Source organism: Triturus cristatus, chromosome 8, assembly GCF_964204655.1.
Source record: "Triturus cristatus chromosome 8, aTriCri1.1, whole genome shotgun sequence".
NCBI lineage: Eukaryota > Metazoa > Chordata > Amphibia > Caudata > Salamandridae > Triturus > Triturus cristatus.
In genome coordinates, this window is record NC_140591.1 from 530,761,190 (window position 1) to 530,783,670 (window position 22,481).

Consider the following 22,481-nt stretch of genomic DNA (forward strand, 5'->3'; position numbering starts at 1 on the left):
TTTAAAAGGCTACTTAACTGGGGTGCACAATTAGTGCTGCAGGACTACCAGTAGCATTTATTTTACAGGCCATGGGTACACGTAGCACCACTTTATTATGGACTTGCAAGTAAATAAAACCACCAATTGGATGTTAGCCAATCTTATCTTGCTGGAAGCAAAAAGCACAAGATCTTTAGCACCAGTTAGCAGTGGTAACGTGCACAGAGTCTTAAAAGCCAGCAATAATGGGTTCAGAAAACCGTACGGTTAAGGCAAAATGTTTGAGGATGACTCTGCAGAGAGGTCCAAGTCCAACAATAACCACTTTGCTGCACCAGTAGTCCTTTAGACTCAATGCAAAGACTTGCCATATTATGAACCACGGAAGAGGGGTATAAAAACAAAACAGAACTGGATTCATGTTCTTAGTGAATTTGTCTCAGGTGCCCTCTGGGACGTTCTTTCAGGTAGACTTGTACACTGCATCTGTCATAGTTATTTTAGAATACAGCAGCAAAAATCGAGAATGTGACAGAATGATTAATCTAGAAAGACTAGGTAAACGGATGAATTAGTCTTAAATGTTGTACAGGTAGAGTGAGTGGTGGTAAGTTCTCATCAGACCAATAGATCAGATGGGAACCCTAGGACTCCCATAGACAGACATGGTCACCTGCTTACGATCAATAAAGATATAAGGGAGGAAAACAGAGGAGAACCACAATGCAAGGTATTTTAAGGAAAGGAAATAAAGGAAATTTCTAAACACTGGTAAGCAGCAAGGGAAAAAATAACAGCGGTGCAAGGACAGTAAACTAGGGAACGTTTACAAAGCAGGACAATCACAGAAACAATCCAGCATATTTTCTATGCATCTGATCATTTTGAAGGGCCTTTGAATATTGACTCTTATTCCCATTAAGAGAGTGAACCAGGATTGTGAGTCCAATTTTCTCTGTTCTGTTCTCCAAACTCTCCATGATTTCCTGAATCTATGAGTGATTTGAAATGTGTGACCCTTCAGAATCTTGACAGGACTGTGTCTGCTACATGTGATGTGTATATTTGCACTCAGATATGATGCATGGATAAAGTATTAGGTGGTAGGGTGTGTTATAATACATACTTGGATTAAGCACAGTCATCAGTGTACAATGGTGTATGCAGCTCTCCTTTATGGTAGCATTTATGCTATATAGATTAAGAATTGGTCAAGATTGATAACGAAAATAATAACGAAACCTTATTTTATATTATTACTCAAATGTCAAATATTTATTATAATCACATTTTAGCATGAACCTGCTTGCAGCCCAGTGGTGTGCAAACTCCAAGTGGAAGCTGTATGCTTAGTTGGCTTACTAAAAGAAGTAAGTTTCCAAATCATCAAAAGAGATTACACAACTACTCTACATGTACTACTAAATGTACTTGCTGCCATTACTGCTCCTCACCTCCACAAAGGTGAAGTATGGGGAGCTACATCAAGCAAAATAATTCAAAGATTGTCGCTTTATGCTTTGAAATCCCCTGGAATCAAAATTAGGTGACTTAATGACCAAAAAACAATCCCTTCATGGTCATTGCTTTGCTGTTACAAAAGTAGAATGGAAGGAGATACTTATCCCCTTGAAACAATTATATATTGCCTGATGACAAAGGGCTTAATCATAATCTGCATTTTGTAGTATGTAAAGTAGTACTGCAGTAGTGCTACTTACTAGAAATTGCAATTCTCAAATTTAGGCGTGTACATCTTATTTTTCCTTTTGTTTCTATGGGAAGATTCTCACACATGTAAGTATACTACTTAGTAGCAAATGTGGAAGGGACCGGGGGAGTGGCTAAAAAAGGGGGGCTACTTACTACTAAATGGGAGGGATTTAGGGTGGGATAAGGAGGGGCTTAGGGAGGAAAGATATCCACTTAGAAAAAAGAGAGCACACTGCTGTTCACAAACTGCATTCCTGAAGTTACTACCGTCAAAAAGGACCCACAACAGTAGTAAAGGTACTCCATCTCAGACGTGGAGTATGATCAGCACCACACATGCCCAATCACTGGTACTGCAATGCCCTTCATTAGACAATAATGGAGTCAGGGTTTTAAAACAGAACCCAATAGGAAATTTTGACTTTTCAAAATATATATTAGATGTAATTTAATCTTAATCTTAAAAATATATATAACAAAGAAAATAAATATTATTTTATGGTAAAATATTGCGATCTTTCTTTAATTTAAAAATGAATTGTTTTTAAGTGATTTTAGACATATTTCAGTTTAAATTCACTCTGCAACTAACTTTCTATAATTTTCAATACATGCAAAATAAAGATCAATGTTTTAGTTTAGAGGAGATGTTTTCAAATAAATCTTAAAACATGTTGTGCATTTAATATACTGCATTGACATTAATTAATTACATGAATAAAATACATGTATGGAAGTAATTTACATTAATATTTAGCATAAAAATATTTTTTGCTATTTCTTTAAGTTTAATAAACATTTTACATTTTTTCTAATTTTGTCTTTGCCCGTGGCCACATTAAAAAGTTACTAGTAGTAACTCCACAGTAATAACTTAATTTTATTAATTATTTTAAATAATCAAATGTAATGAACATTACTTTTTATATATTCTAAAATACCTCAGCTAAAGTCAAATGTGCATCGTCTACTATGTGCGTCATACCTGATTCGGTGCTGTGCCCTGCACAGAAGCCAGATTGATATTGGTCTAATAGTTGGAATTGATCCATGTGGCTACAGTTGGCTGTGAACACATTTTTCAAGGAGCTTCGACAGGGTCGTAATTTTGGAAATAGGTCACTAGTTGTTAAGGTCAGTTTGATCTGCTTTTGGTATTTTTTAGGATGGGGTAACTTGAACAGACTTTAGGCAGTCAAGGATAGTGCCTCGACGGAGAGAGGCATTAACAATCTTGGTCCAGATTGGGAGTATCACGGGTATGATCTCCTTGAAGAAGTTAGAGGTAAGAGGGTCATTGAAGTGGTTTGAGGGTTTCAGCATATCTAGGATTTTATGAATCGTTGTTTTTGGCAAAATGCCCGGGAGGACACACTGGAACAGTAGCCCAGGAGGGAGAGCGACTGGTTTGAAGGGGGATAGGATGTTGTTTCAAGGATATCTGAAGATCAATTCTCATGGTTTCTGCTTCTGTATAAAGAAGGAGGCAAAATCCTCGCAGTTTTGTAGCGGACTAGTTCCAGCAAGTGACAGATTGAGTGTGCGGTTCGATTGTGCTTTTATGAGTTCAAAACAGTTTTTGGGTCGATTACTGGCTCGATCTAGCTGGTTTCAGAAGAAAATAACTTTTGAAATTCTGATGTTTTTGTAGTATCTGTTCCTCAATGATCTCAGGTGCTTCAGATGCTCAAAGGATGGTTTCTGGTCTCCATTGACATTCAGCTAGTCTCAAATGTTATCTATCTGTATTGAGACTACCATTGAACCAAGGTTTAGAATTTTTAGTTTACACTCTTTTTAGTTGTAATAGAGCGATCGAGTCAAGAACAGTCCCCATGGAGCAAGTGGAGTAGGTTCTGATTCTTCTGTGAATGTATAAATGAATGAAGGAGGAGTGAAAAATAAATGAATGAACCTTGACACCAAAGATCTGCAATTGAGCTGTCCTAAAGCAGTTCCAGATACCAGAAGCAAGAATACAAAGAAAGTCATTTTTTTTTCTGAAGTTGTACTGATTAGCATCAGTGTGTATGGTCAGTCATAACGTGCAAGTTCTAGATCTTCAGGCTCAAAACTTCAGGATTAGATTAAGCTGTGTCAAACTGTGGTGATCAAAAGATATTACATAAATGTTTTGTTTCCTAATGTTGAGGTATTTTGGGGCATTCACACTATTGGTTTTGCTGCAGAGAGGGTTTTGAAGGTGTTTGGGTCATTGACAGGAAGTCTTTTTATTGAATTTTTGAGTGAACAAGATGGAGTCTCAGAGCTGCTTATAAACTACCAGTCTTTCTGTGGCATTATGGACTGCTTGTAGACAATGCTGATGCCGACACATTCAATGCCATAGGAGGATGCGCAACTCATTGTGCTATCTGACTCCGAGCAGAATCCACTACATTCTTGACCAACATCGTTCCAGACTCCCACCAGTAGGGCCCAAACTTTACACAATCTTTTTGACACTGATTCCGGCAATGACTATTACCCTGAAGGGAACAACTATATATCTCAATATGATGAGGCTATCTAATATGAGAAACTTCACGAAGCCAGTTGTTAGACCTGTCAGTCTTAGGAAGGTCTTCTCCCAAACTTTTTGCCTTCCTCCTTCATTTTTGCTAATCTCTTTTTTGCTGGCCTTAGTACTCAACGCATTTTACCACTGCTAACCGGTAGCAAAGTGCATGTGTTCCCTCCTTAAAAGGTGAGAACATTAGCTTATCCCCAATTGGCATCTTTAATTTACTTATAAGTCTCTAGTAAAGTGGTACTACATGTTCCCAGGGCCTGTAAATTAAATGCTACTGGTGGGCCAGCAGCACTGATTGTGCCACCCACTTAAGTATCCCTTTAAACATGTCTCATGTCTGCCATTTCAGCCTATGTGTGTGCAGTTTTAAACTGCTATTTCGACCTAGCAAAGTAAACCTTTTGCAAGGCCCAAGCCTTCCATTTTAATACATATGTCACCCCTAGGGTAGAACCTGGACAGCACAGAGGTCAGGGTGAATACTAATTAAAAAGCAGGACATGTGCTTTTTAGTTTTACATGTTGTGGTAGTGAAAAACTCTTAAATTCGTTTTTCACTACTGAAAGGCCTGCTTCTCCCATAGAATAATATTGAAGTTACCTTATTATATTTTATAAGTGTAATGTCCAAATGGGAATAGTTAACTAGTTCATGTTTGGTGTCTCTGGCATTCTAATTTAAAATCCAAACTTATGCGGAAGTCTGATGTTAAATAATAATTTTGAAAATGGCACTTCTGAAAAGTTGGAATTCTCCTGACTTAGCCTTTCAGCGCCTGTAGCCTGTCTCTATTCACATGTGTGGGTGTAGCTGATAGATGGGCATTGTGTATTCCGTCTAGACAGCCACAAACAATCTGGAGCTTAGGTGTTCCTGAATGGGACATCACTGGCATGATGAGAGTGAGGAGCTGGGTACAGCCCCATTAACACCTGAATAGACTGTGTCCTGCCTCAACACACAGAGGACTGCATACCCTCTCTAGTTAGTCTGGAGTCAGGACATGGAAGAGAGGATGCCTGGGGACCTGGAAGGGAAACCTCTAGAAGCTTTTCCCCCACTGCCAAAGCACAACTGGGTATAAATACTAGACATCAGATACCAACTCTTCATTACTCTTCTGGGCCTGTGGATACTCCGCCAGAAAGAAGGACTGCTGAGCTGCTAAATGACTTTCAGTTTGCTGGACTGCTGCCCTGCTGGACTCCTGCCTTGCTGTGCTGCTGCCTTGCTGTGCTAACCTGCTGCCCTCTTGCCTGGCTGGAAGGACCTAACCTGTCTCTCTTGAACACTGAACCCAAGCGTGACTCCAAGGGTCAGTTGGTTGGCCTCCTGACTTGAGCCTCAGGGACAGAAGTCTCCAACAACCTGCTCCTTCACCTGAACTCCAGCATTTGTGAGTCTACCCTGCTGGGTGGTGCCACCCCAATCCTGGACCCTTGGAAGAGAGTCTAAGGTGCTCTACGAGCCTCTGTGGATCCAGTGGAACTTACAAATCTTCTCTGCTGCATGGCACAACTTTGAGCAGAACTGATGCATCTCTGTGCTGCATGGATTTGAACTGCAGCAAAGAACCGCATTGCATCACAGCCCGTCGATGCATCATAACTGCCACAGTGTGATGCATCCTCGGCTCAGGCCCTCACATCTTTTGTAGGAGTGGGTAGAAAGCTCTGCTTCTGGTGGAGTTTGCAGAGTTTTGCCACTCCGTGCTCACTTGAAACATGCAGTTCGGCAAAAAACGTAGCAAACCTCCAGCGGAGCGGAGTTTAGCTGCACACACCGCTCACCCCTGCTTATTTTCTCAGAATTTGAGTGTCCTCATATTAAGGGAAAGTCCTCGATAAGGGAAGATCCCTCCCCCTTGCACTGCTTTAAGCGAACAGCAGAAAGAGGCAGTTAGGGGTAGCAGTTGCTCTGTAGATTATGTTAAAGGTCCAGCACAATGGGCAGGTAAAAGATACCAGGCAGGGGGTTGACGAGGCTACTATCACATCACGTTTCTAAGGAATGGGAAAAGGGGTGTTGGGCTGAAGTGTTCTGTCCTGGTGAAGGTGAGTGAAATGTCAACAATAAGGTAAGACTTTGCCCCTACCACAGCTTGATTGAGGAATAATTTGTATTTCTTTTCCAGCTGCGTCCCTCGTAATTGCGTGTAATTATGTTCATGTGAGTGTGCAATTTAATACAGCCATCTAGACATCAAAAGGGCTTAGTCAGGTGGGAACCTTAGCAGATCCACTAGACAGTTGCATCAAAGGCACAGAAAAGGCTCAGAAAAGGTGAACTGTAAGAAGAAGATGATTTTGTTTCAAACTGCGCTGTCAGAATTTTTCAAAACTAGCTTGGGATTCGAAGAGACCCCTCTCCTTAAACAAGCTGGAGCAAAACCCCTTGTGTAACACACTTTCCATGGAAAGCATGAAGATAAGGGCATCAAACCTATGACCTGTAGGCTGCAGCTGCATCAGTCGGCCCGCACATGGTGGGCTGTCAGTAAAGGGGTTACATGTTGTCACTGGGCTCTGTCAAGACCAAATATTCTGCCTGTTCACAGACAGTCTCATCACCTAGTGACGATAACACGTGTAGCCGGCCCTGCTGGGCTTCGCACCTGTGACCTGCAGGCACAGCTCCCCACAGATGGGCTTGCATCCGGGAGTATGGAGGGTGAAGGGATTACACATTGTACCTGGGGACTGTAGAGACCAGATATCCTGCCTAAGCACACACCTTAGCCTCAACACACAGTGAGGATGACAGGGGGTACAGTCCCTGCTGGGCCTTGAACCTCTGGCCTGTGATCTGCAGACAGAGCTCCACACAGCCACCCTAGACCCGGTGGGCTGTCGGCGAAGAGGTTATACATTGTCCCTGGGCTCTGTCAAGATCAGATATCCTGCCAACCAACAGACCTTAGTCTAAGCACCCAGTGCAGATAACAGGTAGTGCCCACCATGCTGGGCCTCAAACCTGTATCCTGCAGACTGCACATGCAGGGTACCCCCTTGCCCCCGGCCTTTCACAGTGTGCCAGCCTCCAAGGGCACCACCAGCAGACAGACCTCACCACAGGGACTTCTTTTCAGAGCTCGCATGAAAATGTACCTCTTCCTAGCAGCTACAGGTTCTCTTTCTGGCACTCCCAGTTTACTCTGATTCCTTTCATCACCAAGGGTCTGTGCTCTCTTGAATTAGTATTTTCTTTCATAAGTTTGCCCCGCTCAGTCGCTTCTGGTTTACTGCAGTTGAACTGAGTCATCCGAAAATGTACACAGGCATGGGAGTGCAAAGGGTGCAGAGGCTGGACTTGGGGTCAACATTCCAAACTGAGCTTTCGCTGTTTAAGCAACAAGCACCCCACTAACCTCCTCAAAGCAGCATGCTGTATGGACTGCAAAACCTCCCAACATAAAATACACATTTGAAAACAGTCCAGATTATGAGCCATGGCTTTAACTTTATCTGTCGGAGTGTCCAAGGGCAGCGATTAATTCCTTATTTTACAGCGAGACAAAACTGTTTTAGTGTAGTGCCCTTTGTAATGCATGCACAACATTGCCCCCCAGCGGACGCTTAATGTGTTGCTGATTTCGATTACCCAATATTCATCTATTAAAAGTGATCTGTAGTCTTTAAATTATGGTGGCCGATCAATACACCTCCTGCTCGCGGAACTGGGATGCCCCTCAGCCTACTGAGCAGGACATTGCCACCCTAGGTGAACTGTCCGTCCTTTCTGGTTGGCAAGTTAGGACTGGGCCTATAAGAAAAGCTATGACCAGCACAGAAATAGTGCCTCAGTCTAGAGGGTTTGAAGCAGCAACCTGAGCCTCAAGCGACAGGTGAATACGTCTGAAGATCACCTTTTCTATTGGCAGAATAACCTCCTATATAGTAAGCCTAAGGTTCCTGGACCAGGGGCAGCCCACGTGCTGGTAGTCCCCCAGTGTTACAGGACCTTCCTACTGCGTTTTGCTCATATATTCCCCTGGCAGGACATCTGGGGTGAGACAAGAGCTTTGCAAAGCTTGTTGCCCACTTCTATTGGCCATGGAGGAAGATGGCCTCAGATGTATTCTATATGTTCTCTCCCACCTGCCAAAACAGTGGGAAGTTAGGAAAAACCTCGAGGCTCCCCTGACCCTATTACCTGTCATTGGCACTCCATTTGAGAGGGTGGGCATCAACATTGTTGGACCTTTGGACCCCGAGACAGATTTTGGTAACATATTTATCCATGTCTTGGTGCACCATGCCACTCACTAACAGGAGGTGATCCCTCTGAGGTCGGTGACTGCATCTGCTGTGGCCAGGGCACTGATAGGGATTTTTACTCAGATAGGGTTCCCGAAGCAAGTAGCTTTCAACAGAGGTACCACATTCATCTCAGCGTACATGAAGTCCATGTGGGTTGAATGTGGAGTAACTTATAAGTTCTCTACAACCTATGGCCCTCAAACCAACAGTCTTGTGGAGAGATTTAACAAGACCTTCAATGGCATTATAATGGGCCTTTCAGAAACCATGAGGCTTAGGTGGTATGTCCGCCTCCTGGCATGCCTTCTCTTTGCCTACAGGAAAGTCGCACACAGAAGGGAGTAAAGTGTAGACCCTTTGAACTCCTCTATGGCCACCATGATAGGGAACCTCTTAGCCTTGCCAGAGAAGGGTGGGAAAAGGCTCCCAGAAACGCCCCCCTCTGGATGTGGCCAGATACATGCTGGACCTCTGTATCCAGATGCATTACACCTGGAAGAAGGCAAAAGAGCAACCTTTTGGCCGGTCAAGAAGTTATGAAACTCTGGTATGACCAGACGGCCATTCTGGTAGCATTCAAACCTGGCCAGAAAGTTTGGGCGATGTGGCCTGTGGAGCCAAGGGCTCTCTAGGATTACTGGAGAGGCCCATGTAAGGTAAAGGATTGGAAGGTGATTCCACATAACAGTTGAAGGGGTGGAAAAGGAGAGTGAACCACTCCCTGACCTCCTGTTGGCCCAAGACCGTGATGGGTCAGTAGAGGTTATTAACCTCTTCCTACCTTGACTCCAGAGCAGCAGAGCGACTGTCGCCAGCTGCTGGGGCAGTTTTTTTCTCTTTTCTCCCTCATCTCCGGACTCACACACCTCTGCATCCATAATATTGACATTGGAGACAGTCCACCTGTTACAAATAAGATTTACAGGTTGTCAGACAAGGTGAGGGCCATTATCAAAGAGAAGGTCTCCCAGATAAAGGTGTTAGGAGTGACTGAGCCCTCCAACAGTCCCTGGTCCAGCCTATGCTGCTGGTACCCAAGGGTGCCACACCGGGCACCTCTCCAGAACTTAGGCTCTGTGTGGACTACAGGGGACTCAATTCCATCATGAAGATTGACATGCAAACCATTCCCCAAGCTCATAGACAGTCTGGGCGCTGCCAAGTTCCTCAGCACCTTTGATCCCAAATAAGGGTAGTGGGCCATATTGCTTTGACTGAGGGGGGAGAGAGGTCTGCAATCTTGACCCCAGTCCCAATTTAGAGTGATGCCCTTTGGCTTAAAGAATGCTCCCGCCACCATTCAGAGGTTGGTCAACAGGGTCCTGGCTGGGAAGGAGATATTCTTTGCCACCTATCTGGACGACATCCAGCTGGGAGCAAAACCTGTACCACCTCCAGGAGGTGCTTCATGCACTGCAACAGGCGGCTATCAAGCCTGACTATCAAGGCCATTAAATGCCAAATAGGGCAGGGTTTCTTGATGTATCTGGGCCAGATGGTGGGTGAAGGCAAGGTGCAGCCCTTCCAGGCCAAGTTTGAGACTGTCCTGGCCTGGCAACCTCCTGAAATACAGAATGAGTTGAGGGCCTAGCTGGGCCTCACAGGGTACTATAGTTCGATTGTTAAGGGATAGGCACCATTGTTGCACCCTTAACAGAGCTGACTTCAAAGAATCATCCCAGAAATGTGATCTGGAAAGAGGCCTCGCAGAATGCCTTTGATGCCCTAGGAGGCAATGTTACAGCACCCATGCTCAAGGTTCCTGACTTCTCCACGGAGTTCATAGTACAGAGCCTGGAACAACCAGTAGCCTTCATTAGCAGGAGGTTACTTCCACGGGAGCAGAGGTGGAGTGCAATTGAAAGAGAGGTGTTAGATATGGCATCCTTGCCATGGTTTTCCCCTTAACATTTTGCCTTTAGACCTCTTTTTTCCTCTGACTTTGTATTTTCCGGCCTTAGCACTCTGCACACTTTACCAATGCTAACCAGTGCTAAAGTGCTTAAGGACTTTGTGTTTTTGTGATGTCACAAGTAAGTTCAAAAGCGGTTGTATAAGAGTGTTGTTTGTTTAATAGAGGGTATGCACCAGAATGTATTTGTACTTTTATTTGATTTTTTAAATGTATTGTGTTGGGTGGCCTGTAGTCTCAGTAGGAGCCTAGTTTTTTATGCATTTAATTGTTCATCTTTTAGAAAAGAAAAATGTTGCACAGATCAGTACATTTTCTCCATATTTGTTACATTTGCAATATTAATTAATTTTACTATGTGTCCTAGTCTACCCATGGGCCAGCCAGTCAGTACGCCCAGTACTAGTCGTGGGTGCATAAAACAGCTGTTTCTGTGGTATATGTTGATTTTAAAACATCATTTAGGGTAGGGATGGCATTCGATTAATGAAAAAATTTGTTTTTTGTTGTATTTCATGTTTTGTTTTACAAAATGTGTACAGGTGGAGTAACATTTTCTGTTTTTCATGTGTTTTTTGTTATGGCCATGCCTCCTTGCTTGCTGGTATTTGACCATTTTATACCTTGAGAAAATGTGGGTTGTTGTAAAAGTTTTATAGCTCAGTTACTTTTTTGTGCTAGGCATTGCAGAAATAATTGTAGTGTTTTCTTCAGTGTTACCATGCCTCCTTTGTCTAGCCAGTGTGTGTGTGAGTGTGTTTGCCATTGGCCACCCTTTGTCTTTGCTCTCCATACCATATAGCAAGGGGTCATTTTGTGTATTCATTGTCCATAGGCCTGCATCTATTCTTTGTTTTCAATGCATCCTTGCTTGACCATGTGGCCGGCAACCATTTTGCATAGCCAACCAGTGTGCTTTTGCCATAGCCCTGCATGTTTTCTTTGTTGTGGCCCTGCCTTCTTGCTTGCTGTTGTTGTTTGGGTATGTGGCTGGTGACCATTTTGTGTAGCCAGCCAGCCAATGTGCTTTTGGCATAGGAATGCATGTGTTCTTTGTTGTGGTTATGCCTCCTTGCTTGCTATTCTTGTTTGACCATGTGGCCGACCGGCCATTTTGCATATCCAGGCAATGTGCTTTTACCATTAGTCTGCATGTGTTTGTTTGTTGTAGCCTTGCCTCCTTGCTTTCTGTTGTTTGACCATGTGGCATGCGGTCATTTGTTTTAGCCAGCCAGTATGAGTTCACAATAAGTCTGCATTTGCTCTTTGTTGTGACCAGGCCTTCTCCCTTGCTGTTGTTTGACCAGGAGGCCGGTGACTATATTGTGTGGCCAGCCAGTGTGCTTTTGCCATAGGCCTGCATGTTTTCTTTGTTGTGGCCATCCCTCATTCTTTGCTGTTGTTGTTTGACCATGTGAGCGGCAGCCATTTTGTGTGGGCAGTCAGTGTGCTTTTGCCATTGGCCTGCAATATGTACTTTGTTGTGGCCATGCCTCCTTGCCTGCTGTTGGTGTTTGACCAAATGGGTGGCAGCCATTTTGTGTAGCGAGCCAATGTGCTTCTGCCATAGGCCTGCATGTTTTCTTTGTTGTGGCCATGCAACCTTGCTAGAAGTTGTTGTTTGACCATGTGGCCGGCGGCAATTTTGTGAAGCCAGCCAGTTTGCTTTTGCTATAGGCCTGCATGTGTTCTTTGTTGTGGCCATGCCTCCTGGCTTGCTGTTGTTGGTGGGCCAAGTGGCCCTTTTGTGCAGCCACCTTTCTTTTCCCAGTTATCAAAGCTATTTTCCGGAGAGATTGATAGGAGAGGGCTATGCCTTTTTGTTTCTGTTAATTTGTTTTACTTTTCCCTGATATCAGTTCAATAATATGCTTGAGGATCATTGTAGTATATGTATATTATAATTAAATCCTACCTTCCAGTAGGTTTCTCATTGTCCTCTAGTACACCAGCAATTAATTGTGTATTATTTTATATCTATTTATTTGTTTTTCAATTAACATTTTTTAATGTATTTTAATTTCATTCTCTGTTTGCAATTATATTTATATTAAAACTAGTTTTTTTACATTTTACCACCATCCATCCACCCTGTGACTGCCATAGGTGCACAGCAAACACACTAGAATTCCTTTTTTAAGGATTATTTCATTTCCCCATGAGCACCCTGCCTGCCATATGTGCACACACACCAGCATTCATTTTTTAAGGATTATTCCATTATTCCATTTCCCCCTGGAACCTCTTGCCTGCCAGAGGCGCACACCAGCATTCACTTTCTAAGGATTATTCCATGTTCCTCTGCACCTCCCTGATTGTGAAATATTATGTTATGGTGGTGTGGTTTGATTTTGGAATGGATAAACTGTATTGTTCTTAACTATTTAGAATAAAAATCTAGGTAACCGCACTGTCTTTGTCTGTACTAATTTAAAGTACAACAATGCCACGCTTCACTGAATGTTTTTCATGCTTGTTTGCTTTTAGGTGCACAAGAGACATCATCCACAGTACTGCCAGACAGAAGGCCTGTACAAAGTGACATGACCATAAAACACGTGGCGTGATACTTCAAATCTATTCCAGTCGTGCGGTTAAATGCCACTAGCAACTGCCAGCTTCAAGATGGCCCCAAAGAAAGGTGCTGTCAAGAAAGTGGCCAGTGAGAAGAAGCAGCTTTCCACCACTGATGTGTCGACTTGAAACTTTTTCCAGGAAACTTGTGCCTGCTGCACTGGCTTCCAGGGAGCAAACTGGGAGCAGCACTCACACATCGACAGCACCACCCCAAACTAAGCTCAAGCCCATGTCTGTCAGCAAGCTAGCCACTGCAATCATGGCAATGCCACCGAGCAGTGATATTGAATTGGATCTGTCTCTTTTGCAAAGTAGTACCCAGCCATTGCAGGAAGCTTAGCAAAGTGGACAACTGGCCTAGCGAGCAATAGTAGAACTTCCCAAAGCAGGAGCAGGACAGGAGGTTGAGCTTCCTGCTGAGAAAAAACCTCCTCTTTTAGAATCATTGGCTTCCAGACCTCCTTCAAGAAAAAGAAAGGATACTCCACCATCTTCTTCAAGCCCCCCTTCTGATGATCTGGGTGTGGATTTGACCCCGAGACATTTCAGGAGACGCAAGGGGAAAAAGAAAGTTCATGAAAGCCTTACAATTACGGAAGGGGATGAGGATGACGAGGCAGTCATTGTCATGAGAGCTGGCCCAGAGGAGACCAACATTACTCATCCACCAACTTGCTCTGAGGGTTATGGCACTGATACCACTACCCACGCCAGTGCCAGCTCACGTATTTGAAAGCACCCCACTGAGACCTGCATCCACCATGACCACAGTAGAAATACACACTGCAGAGAGGCAATCTTCGACACACCCACCTACCTCCAGTTCTTTGGTCATTGGCCGTGGCACTGATTGCCCACTGAAAAAGTTCCCCTTCCCAGTTTGAGACTTCTTTATGATTAGCAAGCAGGAGGATAACATTGCAATATCCTCCTTTTGCCGTGGGAGTTATCGCCGAGGTAAGCCTGGTTGACAGTATGGTACTGGAGGCCAACTACCAATATGAAAAAACAATACACAATTTGCTGGGAGACTCGCCTTAAAAAATAGCTACAGGTGGTGGTGCTCCTATCACGGTGGGAGATGAAGATGATGAGGAAGAAGAGGGTGACATCTTTATGCAAAGCTGCTCTGTCCCCAGCAGTGCACCAGTATCACCTGTATCAGCAAAATGGAAAGGCACAAGACTCAGAGTCAGATGGAGAAACTACAGCAACAGCATGCCGTGACTGCCCCAAGATGCACATTGAGTCTACCAGTTGGTTCTTCTCTTTGAAAGTGGACTGTGTCAGAGGGACCAGAAAAGAAAACAATCCAGGGTACTATTACTGGCATGCTTATGCAGGAAGAGCTGTACAAACACATCCACCCAATGGCACATTTGTACAATGGGAAGCTGGCTAAATGTTAGTGCTGGAACTCCTCACTTTTTCTTTTGTGGAAGGAGTGGGGATTTCAGAATGTTTTGCAGCTATCTGCCTGAATGGAAGGTTCCCAGTCGGACCTATTTTGCCACCGTTGCTGTTCAAGTGCTCCATCTGGATGTGCTGCAATTGGTTGGACAAGCTTTGCAGCAGAGTGCTGTTCACACTATCCACCTGACGACAGATATGTGGACCAGTTGTCAAGCAACTCTTTTGTGGGGGTTAGGCAACTACTATCTACAGGTCTCAGAGCTGAAGAAACTGTTAAGGGAGACATGCAACAGGAGCCATGATAATCATGGAGAAATGTCATAGAACTGCAAACATCTTGGAAGACTTTAACAGTTAGGTGTTTTGAATGGCTGTGACACAGAGGTCCCAGAATTAGACTTTTTGCCACAGACAATGTCAGTAATATAGTAAAGGCCATCCTGTATGTGGAGCATTGCATCAACATCGTTCTGCAGGACTTTCTCAAAAAAGAAGGCCTGGTCAGCAACTTACTGACTACCTGCAGAAGAATCTGCACTCATTTCAGCCATTCTTCTAAAGCCCGGCATTCTTCTAAATCCCGGAAGCAGTGAAAGATCATTCAGCGTGCTAATAGAGTGCCAGTCAAAGCCCTCATACAGGAGGCACCAACACGATGGAACCCGAGCTATTACATGTTATAATGTCTGTTTGAGCAGTGCAAATCAATAAATGAGTATTGCATGCAAAGAGGGGATGCAACTGTTAAAAGCATGATCATTGAGATGGATTAATGGGGCCTAGTCAAATGCCTGACAGGGATGCTGATTCCTTTTTGAGGTTATCACACGGGAAGTCAGCAAGGACAACAGTATGATGGGCCAAGCTATCCCGTTGCTAAATCTGCAACATGACCAGTTAAAAAATGTGTCTGAAAGATTTGCACTCACAGGTGTGAACAAAAATGAAGGTGTGCATGAGTTGGTTGAGAGCTTAATCCTTCACTTGACTGATAATCCAAGGCTGGGAAAAGAAATTGTGTCTTTCAAAGAGTACACCTGTGCCACGATACAAAAAAAATACTGCGCACTTTCATTCCTTTCTCAGAAAGGGATTTTTCACAATACAAGACCTGGAAAAAGAATGGTTTGACATTAGAGTCCCACTCCCGGGCAGAAGTTCCTGGGTGCCGCCTACTAGTTCCAGAGAGGGCTGTCCTGTTTTCCCACATCAGCCAACACAAGCGACAAGAGCACTGGCAGCGAACACAATAGGAACAGAAGAATCAGGCCAAATCTCAGCATTGGCACGGTTTCAAGTGGCAGGTCCCAGAGGCAAAAGAGGTTGAGCAAGTGGCAGCACCAATTACCATTTAGAGGATGTTCAAGGACTATCTGGAAGACCTAACAGAGGTCTATGTGGATCATAACCTATTGGTGTATTAGTATAGGAAGATGCGCCAATGGTCAGAGCTCCGCAGGCAAGCAATAAAGTATCTGACTTGTCTGGAAGCCAGGGTATCTGTTGATCATGTACTCTGTGCAGCTGGTGCAGTTGTCATAGTGAGAAGGACCAGTCTCTCATCTCAAAATGTGGAGAGACTGACCATAATAAAAATGAGCCAAAACTTCATACCACAATATTACACGGTTAATGAAATACCACAGGAGGTGAATGAGGGTGATTGGTCAGACTCAAGTGTGTTAGCTGACCAACGTCTGGGCAAACCACCTGAGTTTGAGGGCATACTCCACTATTTTGACTTACAGTAGGCCACCTTAGATTTTTTAATTATTTATCGATATACTGCTTTGCCAAAAAAATAGAGATAGCTAGGGGAATATTATATATATTATTTGTTTGTGTCTGACTGATTTACGCAGCCTCACCATTTTTGACACATTTATGGTCAGATTCGAGATGGACCAGTATGCAGTGAAGAAGCCTCCCCATTCCCTTCAAGAACATTGGAGACAATGCCTGCCATGCCTATCCTTTTTTTATTCTGTAGCAGGACTTCCTCTGATCATTTGATTTACAAGATAGCCCAATGTGTTTTGCCTGCACCAAAGAGGAGATACAGTTGTGTACCACCGTGCATAGACTGGAACAGGTAATTATTGTACCAATGAGTGATATATTAATGATTCCAAGCCTCACCGAACCTTGGAACCGATGCATTGCATCGTCTGAGCGACTCATCTTTGATGCGGATCCATGCAATGCTTCGCAAACCAGGATTTAAGGTACTTTGTTCAGTGGGCCTAACTGGGTCCCCAAAGCCGGCCTGCACTCCATTGCAGTCGGCCTGAACTTGTGACTTTGTCCCAGTCAGGCACAACCAGATATCCAGTTTTGTCGCTTTGTGCTTTTGGGCTCTACTTTGACTGAAATCGCTATACTTGGATATTTATTTATTGAAGACAGTTCCACTATTCCAACTTGTTGTGGGATCCTTTCTGTGTGGTGTTTTCACTCCATTACTGTTTGAAGTGCTGCACAAATACTTTACACATTGCTTCTAAGTTAAGTCTGACTGCTCTGTGCCAAGCTACCAAACGTTAGAGGACAAGTTAATTTGGAGCTGGCTTGTGCCTCAACCTGACAAGGATTGTGGTTGCTTCTTTGCTGAGGCTAATTTCCCAGTCAATCAACAACCCCAGTTCGCATATTGGGGATCAGAGTTGAAGATTAGTACTTGTGTTTTTGCAGTGTCATACGGTGATTTGGTGTACACGCCATTCCATATATAAGGCCAATTTGAGTTTAAATTCTCCTTAATTGGCTTTTTTTTCTTTGTCCAAATTCTTCCTCAGGCTGTTGTGTTTGAAACCACGCTTGCAAGGATGGAATTCGAGCTTGTCAGCAAGGATTCCTACACTGTGCCCCAGCTCAAAGTGTTTTGCAAGGAAAGGTAACGTCCAGCAAACACCTTTTCCCCTCACGGGTGTTGCTTTCCCTCCATACAACACCTGGACTGGTTTTTAGTCAGGTTGCAAATTTACTCTCTTAATTCATGATATTCACATGCAATTTTTGCGGATCTCACTATCACTGAGTCTCCTTCTCTACTCTTTGGTTTTTACATTTATGATACTTCTTTTTATTTTGTGTCTCTCCTGGATTGGCATCTTGTGCATGCTGGCCTCTCTTTTGGAATTATGTTCAGCATAACCAATTGTAAATCTACTCTCCTGTGTTTGTAAGGAGATACATTGGTCTGTTTTGTATGTTATAGCCTTGAAAAAGTCACGGGTAAATGTCCCTAGGCGGCGAAACACGTGTTGGCTGTATTTGTCCAGAGAAGTCTTTCAGTCCGAAGACATACAAGAATAAATAACAAGAAAAAACCTACATATGTTTTGAAGATATTTGATGCTAAACATTTACGTATATATGATTTGCTGTAAATTACTGTTGGACGTGTGCTGGGGATTTGTTTAATGTTTTGAATATATTTCGTGGACTTTGCTCACAAAGTTTCTTGAGGAGTTTTGGTGGTTCTCCCCACCTTACATGCACCGTCACCAAGATATAGCTGCAGCATGAAAACATATTAGTGTTATTCTCCTTACTGGCGCCACAGTACCTACAACTCCAATACCACTACTGCTAGCCTCATTTGGAGCTGAGGATCTGTGCAGAAGCCCATCAGTTCAAACCACAGAAGCGGATGATGGGATGAAAGGACAAGGAGATGGCCTCCCTGAGATGCAACCTTCTGCTGAGGGGGGGTGACAGTCCCTGAAGTGGAGCCCTCTGCCAGGGCATGGAGCAGTGTGTCTCCTCACAGCCTGTCCCCAGAGGAGTGGGCAAAGAGGAGGGAGGAGAGAGATTTCAGGCTGGAGATGACTTGGATCAGGCTGGAGGAAAGAAACTCGCCATGGAGGTATCAAAAAAGAAGGCTGAGGCTTAAAGAGCCTTGGAGGGGAGGAGACTAGCCATGGAGGGAAGGAGAATCTCTCATGAGGTAAGTCCAAAAGAGCACTACATTAGAACTAAGCAGGTGTATTCCAGAAATAATGGTGGCAGATAACCTACAGTGCCCTCGAGAGACAAGATGGTCCATATCCTTTGTTGTGGGTGAGGACATTAACCAATGGTTTGAAGCTTCTGAGGTGACTTTAGTGATGTACAGGATCCCTGAGGAGGATTGGGGCTAGTCTGTGGAAGCACAACCCTAACTGGGGATTGACGCTCTACTGGCCCTAAAAAAGGGGCACAGGATAAAGTATCCCCCCATGAAGGAAACCCTTGTGAGAAAATATGGCGTTACCGCAGAGAAGTGCAGGCAGAAGTTCTGGGACAGCTAGAAGCTGCCCCAGCAGTCCTGGTTGGATTCCTTTTGCAAGGCACTGAATGGTTGGGTGAAGGGCAGTGAGATGAAAGATCGATGAAAGATTGCAAGAGAGCACATGCTCAGTAATTATTTTCCAGAGCTGCACCCAGTGCTAAATTTGTAAATGAATAAGTGCTGCTCAAAAGTCTTCGGCTGACATTTTTGAAGGGGGGGGGGGGGGGTGCCAAATGTCAAGGCTGCATTGTCTTTAATTTTACCTCATACATTTTTATTGTACAACAAGACACTCCCTGCCTCATATTCTTACTCTTACAGGTTCTTATTCATCCCTGCTTTCATATTTTCTCACTGTTTTTCATTCGTTTTCTTCTCCCTTCTTCGCCCTTTTGTGTCTTTCTCTCTTTTGTTGTGGATCAAAGTCTGTTGGGGAAACATAAGTGCTGGTCCCCAAAAAGAAGAGTGCAGGTGAGCCCCACATGCAGCTTTCAGCTCAAATTAAGCACTGACCGCATCATAAAGCCTTTGGCCCTGATGGTCGGACATTTCATGTTTTTTAAACCACCTTGTATACTAGCCAAAGCTAAAGATATTACATTATTTTTCAATGAACATATTCATACAATTATTTTTTAGCAGTATTGAATACAGATACTTTTTTAAGATGTTGCTTTTTCTAAGATTGTTGTAGATATGTTGTGTGATCGTGTTTGTTTATAGGTCATTTTAACTTTAGTAAACTAAACTGATAATAATAATACAAAATATAAAGCTGTAGTTACTTTTACAAAACAGTAATAGCGTTCGTTTCTTAAATCACCTGGGTTGCAAAGTAGCACTCGAGGGTTGTAGGGTGAATATTTGGAATCACTAAATATCCCTTAATCATTACTTTTAGATTAGGTTTTGGAAAAGATTAAATTGCTTAATTTATTTGCTCAGCTCATCTAACTTTTGCCCTGCCACAGTACCCAATTGAGTTTCCTGTTTGCCATTTAACTTACTGACTGACTCGCCTCAGTTTTAGCACATCCTACTTTCCACCCTTGAAAACAGAAACTGTTTTTCTGGTTACTATATCTTATATTGCTCCATTTCAGGTAGATGTTCTATGTTCATGATGATATAGCCATTCCAAGAATCTTTCAAACCCTGAGCAATCTAACTCAGCCCCAAGCCAAAATATTCTACTGCCTGCACATGCTTTGTTCCATACCATGGTGGGTAGTTTAGTTTGGGTTTAGTTTTGTGAATGCTGCTTGTGGCATGTATTTATGTCTAACCCTTTTATTAATACAAGATCAATGGCCTGTGGTGTGGCAAGCAGAATTGCTCGTTTTGTGAATGGCTTAGCAAGAAAGCTATGTATGTGTCAAGATTATGGTGTGGAGTTTAGCCTATGCATGTGCCATTAAAGTATCTGCTGTTTCAATAGGTGTTGTGGTAGAAAGTAATCCCATCCCAACATAAACCATTGAAGACAGGTATTTCCTGTCCTATGCATTTGAGTTTCAGTATTAATGCACTGAATAACCTGACAAGTCATCACTTGCAATGTAGCTGCATGCCTCTCTGGGTGACTTATCATAACAGTTTATTGCAGGTGGCCCTTCAAGTATCCAGGTGAAATAGTATGAAAGTCAAGAAATCTTAAATAATAAATGTGACATTCCTATTTAATGTAGCACATGTCCTACAAAATTCCACTAGGAAACACTTCAAATGAGGAAATTAAGTGCAAATGTCAACACTATAAACATCAAATGTATGTCTAGTGTCACAAAATAATTATGGTAGTTATTGAAAGCAAACCTAGCTGTAGAAGAAATGCAGATCTCTAAATAAACCCCCACACATTTTTTAATTATAGGTATTGATTCAATAAAAAAGAGTATTCTGAGATTTTAGACTGGTTTGCTTTGGTTCCGCCAACTAGACTAACACAGATATATGAAAGAAAACCCCCAATACTGGATACATGTTCGTTGTTGTACATGGAGAAATGTAGCAACCATAAGATGTGGTATTTGTTAAACCTAGAAACATGCACATACTGAATTGCAGTGACATATCTATCTATCTATCTATCTATCTATCTATCTATCTATCTATCTATCTATCTATCTATCTATCTATCTATCTATCTATCTATCTATCTATCTATCTATCTATCTATCTATATATACATATATTCAGTGAAAAAACCATAGGTTTCACACACGTTATAGTTAGGAATTAGCATTTAAAAAACCTTAGAAATTCAGTGAAAAAACCATAGGTTTCACACATGTTATAGTTAGCTGGACATTTTACTCGTAAAAAAACAATGAAATTCCCCCGTTATAGTTAGTTCAGCTAACTATAACTCGCGCGCCCGCAATGCACTGCTGATGACGTCACATATTACATCACTCATGACATGGTCAGTGACATCACTCATGACATCACTGATGACATCTCAAATGACATCACTGATGACATCACTGATGACATCATCCAGTGAATGGCTGTTTTTCTGAAAATTAAATATGTTTTATATATGTATATCTCAAGGTCGATGGAAGAATAAATGGGTATATTACTGTCTAAATGGATGATTTCTTTTTGAAAAATTGATTGTGTAACTGACTGATTAAGTGTATCATAGTGAATACATGGCTTAGTGAGTAATGTTTAAATATATAAATATCTGTATCAGTCTCTCACTTTGTGTATAAGTGGCTGCATGGGTTGGAGAGTAGCTACATGGGTGTCTATATAGGTTATTAGTTGGTTTTTTGAGTATCAGTATGAGTGTCTGCATGGTTCGGTGGGGGGTATGACGTAGTGCATAGGTGCATGAATGAGTGACTCACTGTTTGTATGTGTTGAACAGAGCATGTGTGCAGGACTGCATGGGTGGATGAGTGTGTGTATGGGTGTGTTAGTGAGTGAATGACTGTCTCAATAGTGTCTTTATGAGTAACTACATATGTTTAAAACTAGTATATGTGACTATTGGTTTATATATGTGAGTATATGTGAGAGTGAGAGATTGAAAGAGTTCCTGTATGAATAAGTATGTATTTCTATAAGTAATTGTTTAAAAGACTAAGTATGTGTAAGTTTCCGTAGAAGTAAGTGTGGTGGTGTGTGTATAACTGTATATGCAAGTAAATGTATGTTTGATTCTTTATTAGCATGAGTGACTATGTGTGTGAGTAGCTCTATGGATAAGTGGCATTGTGTAACAGGATGTATAGGTGTATGAGTACATATGATAAGTGAGTACATGTATGAGTGACTGTATTGGACTGTTGGTGAATGAGTGGATGTGTATGTGGATCTTAGAATTACTGAAGAGGTTGTTGTAACTGTTATTGGTATGTCCATTGTTTTGTAAATTTTAGTCTCTATTTTTGAATGTGTGTATCAAAGGTTTTATTAGGGGAAGAGGAGGTCTGCCACTCTATCACAAGGATGATGTCATCAGTGAGGTCATCAGTGATGTCATTTGAGATGTCATCAGTGATGTCATGAGTGATGTCACTGACCATGTCATGAGTGATGTAATATGTGACGTCATCAGCAGTGCATTGCGGGCGCGCGAGTTATAGTTAGCTGAACTAACTATAACGGGGGAATTTCATTGGTTTTTTACGAGTAAAATGTCCAGCTAACTATAACATGTGTGAAACCTATGGTTTTTTCACTGAATTTCTAAGGTTTTTTAAATGCTAATTCCTAACTATAACGTGTGTGAAACCTATGGTTTTTTCACTGAATTTCTAAGGTTTTTTAAATGCTAATTCCTAACTATAACGTGTGTGAAACCC